The sequence below is a fragment of the Pezoporus wallicus genome, unplaced genomic scaffold (genome assembly GCF_028554395.1).
Source record: "Pezoporus wallicus isolate ANWC-B61680 ecotype Strahan unplaced genomic scaffold, APGP_CSIRO_Pwel_v1 contig_3817, whole genome shotgun sequence".
NCBI classification, from domain to species: domain Eukaryota; kingdom Metazoa; phylum Chordata; class Aves; order Psittaciformes; family Psittacidae; genus Pezoporus; species Pezoporus wallicus.
The window spans coordinates 1,423,867-1,437,508 of record NW_026635157.1 but is presented as its reverse complement, the minus strand read 5'-3'; the positions used below and the strand labels follow the sequence as shown (position 1 = coordinate 1,437,508).

The 13,642-nt window shown below is 38.8% G+C and overlaps 1 protein-coding gene across 2 annotated transcripts in view; it reads left to right on the top strand.

Moving 5' to 3' along the window:
• Positions 1 to 13,642, top strand: part of SYNE1 (spectrin repeat containing nuclear envelope protein 1) — a 291,594-nt gene that overhangs the window by 32,666 nt on the left and 245,286 nt on the right. The window lies entirely within an intron of this gene.

Sequence of the window (13,642 nt, the reverse complement as noted above, 5' to 3'; positions counted from 1 at the left end):
TTGAGCAGAGCACTGAGGAGCTAGCCTGTATTGTTATGCATATACAGCTAATGATATCAGAAGGACTACTTGTGTGAAAGATGGAGGCAGACCCTTTGAGCAGGCACTGTGTGTTTACCTGTGTCCATATGGCACCTACCAAATGTTTGTATTGCTAGGGCGTAATGCTAATATGCATCATAAAAACATAAATATGTTTGATTAGAATTTTAAATGGGATTTTTCTATAGGTGCTGTACTAGGCTAAATGTAATATAATAAGGCCACTGAAGAGCATAATACAGTAAATTGATGTCACAGAAATGACTGGGACTTTTGCATACAGGATTATCTTGCAGCTTGAGTCAGTCAGTAATGATCCCTGGTCAAATCACGTTATGGGAAGCTATCAGAGAAGTGCTTAGGAGAAGTTACAGAGTTGAAACATTGGAACTAGATGATCTTTAAGGTCCCTTCCAACCCTAACCATTCTATGAACACTTCCTCCCTGAACTCCTCAGCCATGCTGTTCTCCCTCTCCCTACCTTGCTAGTATCCATGTCCCTATCCCTATGGTGCTGCATGAGGGGAGAGGGAAGAATGATGTGATGTTATCAGATTGACTTCTGATTTTGCATTCTATGCAGAGCACTACCTTGCATATCTGCTGGTATAAAAAACCTAACTTAAAGGTTCCAAAAGTGTTTATATTCTCAGAAGCGAGTCCCATGGGCTCATCGTCTTTATTAAACCTGTCCGAGTAAAAATTGGCATGCATACTTCATACAAGTATGTAAATCCGTAGATTACATATTATTATTGTTATTATTATTATTTATTGACTATGCAAAGCATGCAAAATATATTTGCATATGCATTTAGTTTTTTAGGTTTAGAAACCTGAATTTGTATGTATATTTGGTAGATGCCTGGGTTTTTTTTAATAGATGTGGATATAGGCCAAAAATCCTGAATTTGGTTATTTCTCTGTAGCTTGATTGCTGATGTTTCCTAAATCAAACAGCAAGTTTGGACTAGTCTAGAGTAGCAATGGGAAGTAATTTTTTGTAGCATTTCACTATTAATCTCTCTCCAGATTAGGACAGTTTGTACCTGCTGAAGTTGATAAATGCTTCTTGAACTTGGATCAAGGACTTGAAATCTTCAGTGTCTTTCAGGAAGTATAAGTCCTTTGCCAAAACAATTAGAAAATACTGTGGTATGCAGCTATCATTTTTTTGAGGCATAGATCAAGATAGCAGGTTGTAGCACGTAATCATTTCCGTCTCTGTTTTTCTAGTTTCTTGGTGTGAAATAATATCAGTAGTCAAATATCTCTATGCCAAGGATATAAAAGCCAAGTGAGCTGAAAACACTTGTTGTAATGCTGTGAATGTTACGTCCCATTAAGCAGCTGAATGAAGTGTTTGAGCTCTTGTGTGCCGCGTGTTAGACCTGTTTGGGCTTGTTTGTTGACCAGAAAGCATTTAAATTTTACTGTGTCATAGATAAGAAATATTTCTTTCCCAGACTAGAGGAATAATTCAAAATTAAGAGGTGCAGTCTTGGATGCAAACATTGTCATCAGGAGAAATCCATAACCAAACTGGTAGAGGAAGAGCTTGTATAACCATGGTGTGAAAGACAGCACTGAATTAGTAGGAAGCAGTTCAGGTCTTGCAGTTGTTTTACAGCCAGACCTCCCTTTGAGGAGGAGCCTGGCAGGGGCCAGCTCCTTCTGCCAGTGCCTGGCCCCTTTGCCAGCTCTGCTGCCAAGTGCAGCAGCTCATGCCATCCACCGTTGGCTACTCAGAAGTCCATTCTGTGCCCCCCCCCCCCGCTTCATCCAGAGTATGGCTTCCTTTCATGAGTCAAGGGTCTGTTTTACCAGCTAGAAACCACACCAGTAAATAAAAGCAAGAAAGCAAGTAGCAAAGGGCTGGGTTCCTCCAGAAGTGTAGAGGTGGGAGAAATTCACCCAGTACTACATTTCTTTGTTAATGGGATTTTTTTCTGGGGTATGGTTTTATGCTGGTCAGTAATAGCTGCATTTTATAATAGCTTGTTTGTCTTGGCAAAAAATTATAGAAGAAATCGATATTTTATACTGAAATTAGGAAAGCCCGTTGAATGAACTGCTGATGGTACCACATAATATGAATTACCATAAGCAAATACTCAATTTTTCTGACATCATGTAGGTATTTATTTATTAGTTCAAAATGGGCTGAGGCTTCTTCTTACTCTACAGTGAACACACAAATCAAAATGAGCAGCTGACTTCTTAGGCACAGATCTTGCTTTTTCTCTGAAACTAGTTATTATCTTTAATAGAGGTGATGGATAGGGCAGGTACACATTCTTACTACAAACTGCAGAGGAGCTGAACAAACCCATTTTCTTTTATTTGAGTAAGTGTTAAGAGATAAATGACAGCTATTTGGCCTATTCTGGTCATAAGGAGAGTAAGAGGCAAATGTCATTCCTGTGTTACAACATTGTGTTTAATGTAAGATTTACCAGTTGCTGCAGCCTGGTAACAGGTTCACTTTTTGTGTTCATGAGCCAGCACCACAGTTGCATATCAGTTACAGCATATGGACATGCAGCTATATTTCTAAGCAGGAAATTAAATTCAGCTCTTGTGCTGTCTTTCCTGTTGCCATTGCATCCTTCTGCACCAGCAGTATGCACGCTGCGTCTTTAACACTTCTTGAGGATGTCATATATTTAACAGGCATTCACTTGGCCTACATAAAATAAAGGCAGCACATTGCTGGACAGGAACAAGGTCACCATTGTGCTGCCTACTTTGCCTGTGCCAGAGCCCTGAAGTCCAAGCTGGAGCTGCTGCTTCCCCTGTGGAGTCAGGGTAGTGGCTACTGCTGTGGGAACAGAAGGGATGAGGCTCTTTGGAAGCCACACTTTCTGCTCCAGCATCTTACAGGGTCCAGACCTCAGACTGGAGAGGCAGCTTTGCTATAATGTATCTTAACTGTTAAGATACTTTGCCTCATAACTCAGATCTTAGTGTGTTTTTAAAAGTTAATTTAAAACTAAAACAAATGTTTGGGGGTGGTAATTTTTGGTGAGCTGCAATTACCTTTCACTAAGTTCATCATGGTCGCGATATCTGATGTACACAGCACAGTCCTCCTGTTTTGCCTTTCAGTATTGTTATGGTTTAAGCCCAGCTGGTAACTCAGAACCATGCAGCCACTCACTCCAACCCGCTTCCTCCCCCTGCTCCCAGAGGGATGGGGAGGAGAATTGAAAGAATGTAGCTCCCATGGGTTGAGATAAGAACAGTCCAGTAACTAAGGTATAACACAAATCACTGCTGCTACCAACAGTAATAATAATGGTAAGGGAAATAACAAGGGAAGAGAATATAAACACTCACCACCCGCCGACCGATACCCAGCCTGACCCAAGCAGTGATCTAGCCCTTCCAGATAACTTCCCCCCCCCAGTTTATATACTGGGCATGACGTGCTGTGGTATGGAATAGCTCTTTGGTTAGTTTGGGTCAGGTGTCCTGTCTGCTTCCTCCTGGCTTCCCCTCCTCCCTGGCAGAGCATGAGACTCACAAAGCCCTTGGTCAGAGTAAACGTTACTGAGCAACAACTAAAACCATTGGCGTTACCAGCGTTGTTCCCAGGCTGAAAGTCAAAACCACAGCACTGCACCAGCTACTAAGAAGGAGAAAAATGACTGCTACTGCCGAACCCAGGACAAGTATTCTGTTATCTTTAGACAAAACTGAGAAGAGTTCTTGTTCGTCCTGAAGGGCCTCACAGGGTTTTTGTTTACTGATTATGAAATTCAGATACTTTGTGCAGGGATTCATGATAATTTTGGTTTGCTATTTGGGGAATACAATAGAAGCTTCCTAGGGAGTAACAAAAGGAAAAAGAATGATTTTAGAAAGGTAAAGTTTAAATCTGTTTTTTCCTTTCATTTAATTTGGCTTTACAAAGAATGTGGAATCCAATCTACATAAACTCAGCTCACTAAGGTTTTCACCATTCTCTACTTTACTCTCATGTAACCTAATGATGTCAGTGAAATAGCTCAGTGTGGAATCACAATCAGATTGCGAACTTTTAAGCTTTCTAGAAGTTGGCTTCAAGTATGTCATGAAACAATGGCACAGAAAAGGAAGAGTTATATGCTATATGTAATTAAAACAGCAGTTGGACTAGATGATCTTTTGAGGTCCCTTCCAACCCTTGGGATTCTGTGATTCTGTGAAAAGAAACCAAATATATAGGTTAGATTTACTTTTTTTTTTTTTTTTAATGTGATGGTAACTGGAAACTAAAGGAAGAAATATGTCCTAGATACAGTGAAAAAAAACTCAGCAACCAAACAAGATTGCTTTAACAATGTTTTTCCTCAGGTGTTTTTACCCTATGTTTCTGTAGTATGTACAAATTTTAGGGAAGATGTAATGTTGCTAAATGTAGGGTACTCTTTAATCCTCTCATTTAGAAGTAAATAATACAAGTGCTGAAGTTTGTTATAAAGCACATATAGAAGTTAATTTCAGTGGATTTACCCACATTTTTATTTTTCCTTTAATGAACATTTCTGGCAATTTCTTAGCAGATACATGTTTCTCACAAAGCCTTGCTTTTTTGTGATGCAATATTTTTCATGTTAAGTGAGTGTGATGAAGTATGATATTACACAGTAATAAATACTTTCTGCTGACTCTGCTGAGCATGAAGCAAAGCTTGTAAAGAAGACAAGAAAGGTGGAGTCTGCAGTAATGTCTGTAACTAAATTGAACATGTGTCCCAGATTCCTGTGGTCTTGATTGCCCAGAAGAGAAGTCAGCTGGGTGCTGTCCTATGTCTTCTCTGATCCCTGCCCTTTCCTAATGAAGCCAAGGTTGGAGTAGTAGGGACTTAATGCAGTCGTCATGCCCTTATGAGTTGGGATATGTGTTTGTATTTGGTGTATTTGAGGACTACCAGGTCGACTAGATTAAAACTATCCAGTGAGTTTCTGTAACACTTTCTTTGTGTAGCAATTTAGGTAGAAGTGAAAGAATTTTGATTTTGTAATTCAGTTCACACTTAGAGGACCCACAGGAGATTTGGGAAGACATTTTGCCTCCACAATGAATGTTTCTTCATTCCACTTTTTTTCTGGTATCATAGGTAGATGTAGGTCCTACAGCATGTGGATATTCTACCTGCTGTATCGTCTCTTAGTTTATGAGGTTACTGGGTCTGAGCTTATGAACATAAACAGTGTATTGTGCCCACCGGAACATGTGTGAGTGCTATTATACCGATTGCTAATGTCTTCTGAAACTGTAGTTAGCTACCTAGTCATTGCCATTGATAGCGATCACCATGTACCAGCACAACATGAGTATTACAAAGGTGTTTGAGAAATACAACAAATAAAAACCATGCCATCATTGATTTGGCTTTATCTTTGGATCATATTCTTGGTTTAAGGGAACCTACTTTCACACTCCTCCAGGAGAATAAAATGGATTTAAAGTCTGGGAGGTCTGTTTGAGGTTTTCTGTCTGTTAAGAAAAGTGCAGTAAATGCCACGCTACTCTGCCTTCCTATTCTGCAGAGGAGTTGCATCAGGGCAGACCAAAGGCGGGAATAAGTACAGCCAGAACAGTATAATGTTCAATGCAACTGTTCAGCAAAACAGGAATCATTTCAATAAGTTATGTTTATGGTTTAGGCATTATTGTTTCTCTCACTTAGCTGCAGATAGTTCCACAGAGTGCCTTATAAAATTCACATACACGTGCATATTTAGCTTGCAGTTTCTTCTGAAGCTCATTATGTGGTGTGAGGTGTGAATGAACTGAAGGAAAGGAGGGTTTTTTTTTTTGTTCTTAAAAATGTATTCTTACTGCAGTTTTCCTCTTGAGTATGAATTGGACCAAGACAAAGATTTTTTTTCTGGCAACGTATGCCAAATCAAACTACATGTAACTTACACATGCTCCTTGAGACTGATGTTCTTGTTACTTCCTTAACTACTAGCAGTGGAATGTCAAGGGCTCTGAAATGTGCCCATCAGGTTTATCTGTTCCAGAGCTGGAGATTGAGCATCGGTGTTCCTGGAAGTGGGGAGTATTCATCAGGATTATCTTGGAACCTTATATTAGGTGAAAATTAGATGGACTTGAGAAACTTCTGAGATTTAATAAAATAGTACTTTCAGCAAAAACTGTCTAAATGTGTGTTGTTGTGACTGCTCTCCTTTTCTGTATGCATGACTGAACAATCTCTTAACTGCTTTCACTTCTGCACCTGTATGCCAGTATGGGATGAACAAACCTCCTTAAAGCAGCATGTCTATGTGTGTTTTGCAGTTACTGTGCAGCTGGCTGGTCAACTGAATGAACTTCATTTGATTTTTGCTCCTATTAGTTATTTATAAAAAGAAATTTCCATTATCTCTTTGTCAGGAGGTCTGGCATTATCTCTGTGTCATATAACGGTAGGAATATGCAAGCTGGAAGGAGGTCTGTAGTTTGATTTACAGTTTTCAGCTGGATCATCTGTGAGCTAAGACCAGGTTGCTCAGGGCTTTATCTCCATGGACATAGACTGCACAGCCTCTCTGGATGACCTGATTTACTGTCTGACAGTCCTCTGAATGAGAAAGCATTTCCTTTCCTGAAACAATATTTCTTGTTTCAGCTTCTGCCCACTGTCTCTCATGCTCCTGCCACGCTGTAGAAGAACTCAGCTCCATCTTGTGACAGGCCTCCCCAGGGCTATGAGGGTGCTGCAGCTAGGTCTCCTGAAGCCGTGTCTGCTCCAGGCTGTACTAAACCCTGTCCCTTCATTTCTCCTTACAGGGCAAGTAATGCAAGACACTGATTCTGTATGCATAAGGCTCCTCTTTTGGGTTAAAGTGTTCCAGCTGCATGTTACAATCTGTGTGCTACTGCGTTAGGTTTGGAATTTTTAATGAAACTTCTGTGTTAAGTTCTGCCACAATTACTGTTATTAGCAAGATATCATTTTGTTTCAGTGGAGTGGGGTTTTCCTTCACTGTGTTTCAGATGCCCCATGGATAGTCTGCAGTCATTCACTTACATAAAAGCTGTGATAAAATCTTGAGGAATTTTTCTGATTAAAAAATATAACTAAGATTTGTCACATTTGACAAGGAATATATTAAATGTTAACAGTGCTTAGTCACAGCATGATTCTGGGGAAATTTGAGATGTACTTGTGTTTATGCATTTTGTGGTGATGGTGGTTGTTGGTTATGTTCTGTTTTTTTAATTGAACAACCTGCTCTGAATGTAAGTTTTTCACACAATGTTAATATATTTTTGGCTATCCAGTACACATGAAATACTCTATGGGGAAATATCATCTTCTGCTTATTTTTATACAGAATAATACATCTGTCAAAATCATGATGTTGTCAATTTATTAGAATAGGGTTCCCACAGGGGAACAGAAAGAAATTCATACTGCCAATGCAAGGTATAATTTCAATGACAAGTGTTTCGTTCACTTGCTAAATTATCTTTAGTTTGCATGGTGTGGGGTTAGGGTATGAATGATGACTAAGATCATGGTTAAGTAAATGATTAAGAAAATGATTTGCTGCTACAAAGAAAAAAAAAAGGGGGAGAGGAGGCAGGACCAGACAGAGATAGTAGCCTACTGGGCCTTTTGAAAAATAATTACCACTATGCAAAATTCGTATCTCCTTGTTGTCTAAAGGGCAGCCCCCATGTATCACAGATGCTTGATGTTAAGCTTTGCTTGCTTCTGGCTATTAGGGATGAGGAGGATTATTTGCTTGCAGGCCACCACTGCCTTTCCCTTCAGGGCAGCATTACCCAGAAGCCTCACACTTTGTTGCACAGACTCCCCCACTGAGGTTGTTAAACTTGATTTCTGCTGAGCTGGCAGGGGCAGGGAGTCTGCTTTCGCTCTCCAGGGCGAATGGACTGAGCACTTCACAGTTTTGGGTGTGGCTTATTTGTCTTTTATTGTTTATACATATAAATTCTATACAAATACATAAGATTTCACAATTTATGTTCCAAGCTAAAGTATACAAATGTGATTTTTCTCTCTGCATGAGTGCAGTAAAACTCTGCTAACAGCAGTTGATGTAGCTCAGTTTAAATGAACTAAATTTTAGTAGTTCACATCTACAGAGTGTGTTTTTAAATATTTAAGAAAAAATAATATCAGTGGTATCTGATTCCCACAGATGGACTCAATCAGTAATTACAGTGAATTATGTAAAAATCTGCAGAACATACTAAACAGCAGTGGGCCTAAATTTTTCAGTTTCTGGTTTTCAAATGAGATTTTCACCATCAAAATCCGTTTGTTAATATTCAGTAGTGACAATGCTAACTTTTCCAGAATTACAGTGCTTTTTAAAATTCTGTTTTGATTTGGTTTGCTTTTCTTCAATTGATTTTGGGATAAACTGGAACACTGTGTGATAAGGGCTTAAAATCCTACTTTAAAGGAGGCTCATTTTGTCATCAGAAAAGCATAGGTGTATCTGTGCCACATGCTGCCCAGTACAGGGGCATGGATTCAGCAACACAATGAAGAACGGCATCTCTATAATACTCCATGTGTGTGCTTACTGTGTCTGGTACAGTTATTTTTATTCTCCAGTTCAGGTGATTATATGTTACTTGATAGCATTGTAAGATTTTGTCTTTTGTCACATCTAGTGGCTTACATCATTCCTGTAGCAGAATTACAAGTGTGTCTACTTCAGTTTCTATTATAATAGTGAGTTTCCACCTCACGGCAAAAGTTCATGTTAATCCCTGAGTATGTAGCCCTGCTTCCTGAGCTACTTAGAAACAGTAATCTGTTTCCAGTCTTCAGTCAACTCAATTTCTTTGATTTTAAAGGTATTCTGATTCCACTGTAATGATGTTTACCAATTATGAGTAATTGGTAAACTTTACAAGCACTGTTGAGACTTTCCTGCCAAAATGATGGCAAAAAGTATTAAAGACTTAGACTAGTCTTTGAGAAACTCCAACCTTTTTTCCTACTTATGTCAGCTTGTAAGGAAGCTCCTTCATCAAAGTAGCCCTGGTTTTGATTTCTGTACCTACAAAGTAACTTACTTTGTGAGTAGTTTCAGTGGTAGATAGTAGGACAAGTCTCTGAGTTAGGTACTGCTTAATGTAAAAGTGGCAGAATTTGTCAGTATTACTTAGTAGAGAAGTATCACATTTAAAATACCAGTGGTATAATTCTTTAAGTAAGTGCTTGGAGACACTGAGGAAAACAAAGGAAATCAGATGAAGGTATGAAACCATCATGAATGTGCTTTATTTAGACATCGATGTCTTGCAGCAGAAAGGGGGTTGGAAGTAGACAATCTTTACGGTCCCTTCCAACCCAAACCATTCTATGATTCTATGAATATGTGAGTAAGTATTCATAATTTAATTCTAAATGTATTTAAAATCCTCATGCCTCCAAATATTTTAAAATAGTAATTGCATTCTTTCCCTTGGGTAGGCTTTTGTAGAGCTTCATGTCTACAATACGTGTAACTATAGTAAAAGTGATCTTAAGAATTAAAATGCCCAGATTCTCCACAGAATAAATAGACGATTCTACGTTTTTGTAAACCTTTAGTAACTCATTGTCATTTCACTAGCTTAGGCGTGAAAAGAACTGAGATATGATTTTAGTTTGTCTTTTCTGTAAGACAGGAATCATTGTTATATTAGGTTTGATTTTCTACATATATTTGTGTATAAATTCCAGATGCTACATCCCTTCATCCTGATTTAGTAGATTGGATAGCATATGCCTAGTATCTCTCCATTATTTTTGATTTATTTCAGTATATTCTGAGCCCTTCTGTGCCCAAGTCAAATTTTCTCTGCTGCTTTTAGGCTATTGAACTCACTGTAGGCACAGAAGGGATAATTATCTTACCTTTGGTAGTAGAAATTTACTCCACGTGATGAATTTGGTACAGCGCCTTTAAGTTTCCATGACTTACTAAATAGAAATATTAAACATTCAAATTCAAATTCAGACATTTTTGGAAAATCTATCCAGTTTGTAGTGCTTAATGTTATGGATAGTCCTATTAATGTCATGTAATCATAGCAAAACTACTGAAATTAACTGTTTACAGTAATTGCCTGCCTGACATGGTGCTTCAAGAAAACAAAACTTTCCATTGTTTTAGGAGCTCATGTAAGTGCCATACAGTGAGTAAAAGATGGAACTATAGCTTATGCTTTCAATTTTCAAACGTATGCTACCTTCAATCTGATTTAATAGGTAAGTACCCTACTTGACTATAGAATGATGACTTGAGGCCCTAACAAAGATATTTGTAGAATAATTGGTATTGATCTGTATAGATTTCAACATTTTTAAAGATCTTCTTTAAATTATTTGATGAGAGTACTGCTTGTCTTTAAGACTTCTGTTAAAAATTAAATTTCAGTAAACATGTTTTGTTCAATCTGACTTTGTAAGAACCTCTAGAGGAGCAGACACACAAGTGTTACTATATACAAGCTTTTCACGCCAAATGAAGAACTGCAAAATGTGTAAATGGTAACATGATGCCAGCTGCAGAACTGCAGTGAACTGGAAAAAACACATATATGTGTAGGTCATATTTTATTATAGTCATTACAGATGCTACTGTAGTACACAGTTTATAGGCAAGAGAATGATTTTTCATCACTATCTTGAAATCTGTAGGTTGTTCTGAAAAATTCATTCTTAAACTGGTGTATCTGTCTGTTAGTATGGGTGGATTGAAATTTGACTGTAATGTTGAATAGTTATTCTTACTAATGAACTTCACTGGGTTTCCTAGATTTCTAGATGATTTGTCACCATCCAGACAATCTTTAAGTTTAAAATTAAGGAAAATAAGTGTCATGGTTTAAGCCCAGTCAGCCACATGGCTCACTCGCCCTGCCACCCCCCCCCCCCCTTGCCCTCCATGGGCTGAGATAAGAACAGTCCAGTAACTAAGGTATAACACAAATCACTACTGCTACCACCAATAATAATAATGATAAGAGAAATAACAAGGGAAGAGAATACAAACACTCACCACCCGCCGACCGATACCCAGCCTGACCCAAGCAGTGATCTAGCCCTTCCAGGTATCTACCCTCAGTTTATATACTGGGCATGAAGTGCTGTGGTATGGAATAGCTCTTTGGTTAGTTTGGGTCAGGTGTCCTATCTCTGCTTCCTCCTGGCTTCCCCTCCTCCCTGGCAGGGCATGAGACTCACAAAGTCCTTGGTCAGAGTGAACATTACTGAGCAACAACTAAAACCATTGGCGTTACCAGCGTTGTTCCCAGGCTGAAAGTCAAAACCACAGCACTGCACCAGCTACTAAGAAGGAGAAAAATAACTGCTACTGCTGAACCCAGGACAATAAATAATTAAAAGAATGCTAAATTGATCAGTTGTATCATGCTGTTTTCATCTTGTGTATTGAGCAGAAAATGGTATCTGTGTGTGAACACTAAGTTCACTATTTCCCATGCCATTCTACATGGTGAAAAAACAGACACCTGTAGAACAGCCAATCCTCAATCTTTCAGAAGGTGCTGAAGCCATTGTGCAGAATCATCTCAAATGCTGAGCATCTTGATTTTAGTTAATATCTTCTTCAGAATACTGCTTTTAAAATTGAATTAAATGAGCTCATAATGGTTTTCTAATAAGCGTTTTTTTGATTTCTGGCTGTATACAGTTGAGTGCAGATACTATGAAAATGAGTAATGTATTTACAGCCACATGGAGATTAAGATACATTTAGTGGAGATGACGTGAATAACAGTAGTGCAGCAGCACAGGTGGAAGTGTGATAAACATAAAATGCAAATACATTAATTAATTAGTTCTAAATGCAGTCTGTTTCTATACGTGGCAAAGAACAAAATGCAGCCCATCCAGGCAAAATAGGCAACAGAACAATTTTATTACAGTTCTTTAGTCACTGAAAACACAAAATATGAGCAAGTGTGCTGTGAGGACTGGGCACAGGAAAGATGCACAAAGTCATAAAAATGACATTTTGGGAACATCTTCCAGTTCGCTGCAGAAATCATGTTTGCTTCTCCAAATACGAAGGGAAGCCCTTCTAGTCAAAGTGAAGAGTGGTTACGGGCAGTACAGTTATGTCCGGACTGTGTCCTGGCTTCTAAGGATCAAGATTAAATCAGTGCACTGTGCTCTGTTCATGCTCTCTTCCTTCCTGTGAAAACAAGAGCACAGGAAAGTGGCAGATAATGCGTTCCTGGATGGTGCAGGAACATTTGACATGTGCATATGAGAATATAGGCACAACAGGGCATGAACTTAGATTTAATGACTGGAAGTCTCCCAAGTCCCACAGTATAAACATATTCTGTGATAGTCAAAGTGCTGCTGAGAGATGGAGCCAGCAGCCCAAGTTTCAGCACACATTCTCTGGCATTGATTAAACTTTTGGGTTCCCAGGTTTCAAAGTTTAAAGCTCTTACACAGTCCACACAAGTGCTTCAAGAGAGACTGGTGAACGTGCTTGTGTGAGAACAATTTGACCAAGAATAAAATAAGATATATTGATTTGTTTGGTTTGTAATTGATTATACCCAAGTATTTTTTAAAATGCAAGTTTCTTTGTGCGATGAATTATTCTGTGTATCTTTCTAACTAGTGGCTGGATAGACACCTTCTGTCTTAGAAATTAAAGAATAAATAAGAAATGTGTACAATCGAAATACATATTTTGTAAACGCATTTCAGACGGACAGTAACAGCAGAAAGTTCTCAGCAGCATGCCAACTGCTCTCCATCAGCATGCTGCACAGCAGGCAGTGTGTTCCTGCAGCTGCGAGACTGCTTCTCCACACTTCAGTTTCCTGTAACTATTCCGCCAGTATGGACTGGGTTTTTCTTTCCTCTACTTCCACTCCTCCAAATGGCATGAAACCTTTGTCCCCTAAACCTCCATACTAAGGTTATCTCAAGACTCAGCAAGGTATGATGCTGTGAACCCATGAGTGCTGATACGCATAATTTTCCCGAGTAGGAATTTGGCAAGGATGACTGGTTACCTTGAAGCCCTTGGGCATGGATTTCCTTTCTGCAGAAACTGATGGAGAACAGACTGGTGCTCAGTGGTGCAGCAGGCTACGGCTAGTGTGTGCACCTGAGTGTCAAAGCTTGGAAATTTAGATAACAGATCTGTTAATAGGACTGTCTCACTGTTTCTGCTGAAGGTGTTCAACAGAAGCAGAGAGCCAAAAGCCACACTTTGACAAATCCTGTTTTTTCTCAAAATATAAAAAATTGAACATTCCTAAATGTATGAGGCATTTAAAAATATATTCTCATTCTTTGGATCAGTACTGCTGAGTCTTGTTGGCTGCATTGCAGTGGCTGCTGAAATCAATTTCTTCCTCTTTCTTCCTTGATTTGCTCCCACTGTCCATAGCTCCCTCATCCTTTTTCTCTTCTAAAATTGTATAGTATTACTATTAAACTTAGCAGCCTACAAACAATATATTAGCTTTAGAGCTACCACCAATGGTTTTGTTTGTTGTTTATTTAAAAGCAAAACTCTCCTGGCATTGTCTCATAAGAAACATTAGCTGGAGACTTAAAGGAAAAGAAATGAGCCT